Source organism: Lampetra fluviatilis, unplaced genomic scaffold (assembly GCF_964198595.1).
Source record: "Lampetra fluviatilis unplaced genomic scaffold, kcLamFluv1.1 SCAFFOLD_489, whole genome shotgun sequence".
In the NCBI taxonomy this organism is placed as follows: Eukaryota; Metazoa; Chordata; class Hyperoartia; order Petromyzontiformes; family Petromyzontidae; genus Lampetra; species Lampetra fluviatilis.
This window is the reverse complement of record NW_027621392.1, coordinates 30,472-32,500: the sequence shown is the minus strand read 5'-3', so window position 1 is coordinate 32,500 and position 2,029 is coordinate 30,472.

The following is a 2,029-nucleotide window of genomic DNA, read 5'->3' as shown; positions in this document are numbered from 1 at the left end:
AGCTGACGGCGCGGTGGCGCGCTCTCGTAGCTGACGGCGCGGTGGCGCGCTCCCGTAGCTGACGGCGCGGTGGCGCGCTCTCGTAGCTGACGGCGCGGTGGCGCGCTCTCGTAGCTGACGGCGCGGTGTCGCGCTCTCGGTAGCTGACGGCGCGGTGGCGCGCTCTCGGTAGCTGACGGCGCGGTGGCGCGCTCTCGTAGCTGACGGCGCGGTGGCGCGCTCTCGTAGCTGACGGCGCGGTGGCGCGCTCTCGTAGCTGACGGCGCGGTGGCGCGCTCTCGTAGCTGACGGCGCGGTGGCGCGCTCTCGTAGCTGACGGCGCGGTGGCGCGCTCTCGTAGCTGACGGCGCGGTGGCGCGCTCTCGTAGCTGACGGCGCGGTGGCGCGCTCTCGTAGCTGACGGCGCGGTGGCGCGCTCTCGTAGCTGACGGCGCGGTGGCGCGCTCTCGTAGCTGACGGCGCGGTGGCGCGCTCTCGTAGCTGACGGCGCGGTGGCGCGCTCTTGTAGCTGACGGCGCGGTGGCTCGCTCTTTCTCTCCACTGCTGGATGACGAGTCGGTTCTCGTTGGTTGTCGCTCTGGCGATGAACGATGCTTTCGCTCGTTGCTGGTATTGACGTTGGGTTGAAGTTGTTGGCTCGAGAGTGATAGCTGGAATCTCCGTCCGTTTCACTCGCAGCTCGGCGGCTAAGTGTAGTTATTCTTCTTAGGTGGTGCAGACCTCGGCTTGTAGCAGCACGTCGCTACCTCGCGATTCTCGTCATGCTGGATGACGAAAGCTTCTTGACGATCTGTGGTGGAGTCGAAGCCCTGGCGATGTGTGGTGGGGGGCCAGGCCCCTGACGAAGTGAGTTGAATGGATTTTTTTCCGGCTTATGTTGAGAAAATGCCCTCCGTTTCCCGAGTTGTTCAAAGTCTGTCATAAAACCTTCCTGTGTGTGACCATCTGCATCCGTGTGTGTGTCCGTCCGTGTGTTTCGCTTTGAAGACACAGTTGTTGTCGTTCTGAAAGGGGGGGGGGCTCGTGACGGCGCCAACGAAGTTATACATTAGCCAGACCGATGATTCGCGTCGAGTTATATATATATAAAAGAGATATTCGAATCCATGTTTTTGTTACTGAATAATATTTGTCGCGACAACCTACGCGTTAAGCGAGCTTAATTATTTCCGCCCTCGCTCGGGGATCATATCTTTTGTCTCACACAGCTTAAGTTGTTTTGGTTTGGAAGTTGAAATGCGACTTATTCCATTATGCCCCAGTTATGCCGAAACCGTGTTCCCGATGTTTCATCGTGACCCGATCTCTCATGGAGATGTTATTCCTTGCGTGTGCAATTTTTGCTGTCCGTGTTGTGGGAAGACAAAGACGGTTGTTTCCACGGTGGAAGCGCCCGGCGCATGCGCTTATTTATTTATTTCTGAGAGCGTGTTAATTTCCTTTGAGCCATTGCCCGGGAGTTTTATTGGTGTCATTTCCCGGCTTGGTGCCTGCGTGTGGAGATCCTCTCGGAAAGACAAAGACGGTCGTGTTGCTGCTGTTGTTTTCAGGGGGTTGTTGTGTTTGGTTAATTTTGAGAGCCTTATTCACCGTTAGCTCCTAGGATATTCACTTTAATTCCGTACTTATTATTTGACTTCTTGTGATTATTTAATCTGCTATCCCGGCTAAGAATTTTGTTTTGGAGCGAAATATATGCCATAATTGTTCTTCGATGCTTCGGCCCGGCCGTGTAGAAATTCTATAAAGGTAAATAATGTCAGTATTTAATTAACAATGATGGGTCGCGATTCTGGTGCAGACTGTAGTCTGATTTTCAATTGTAGTGAGGATGGATACTGTTTGCTTACTTCATGGCTAAGTTGTACTAGTTTGTCTAACATGGTTCAAAACCCGTTTGTGTTTTTTGTTAATGTTGTTCCTTTGTTAAGAATATAATTATATATTTCGTGGCCTGGTTTTGTACTTATAAAAGGGTTTTTTTTCCTTTACGAACGGATGTTTCTTCCAGAACCCCCCCGGCTACCAT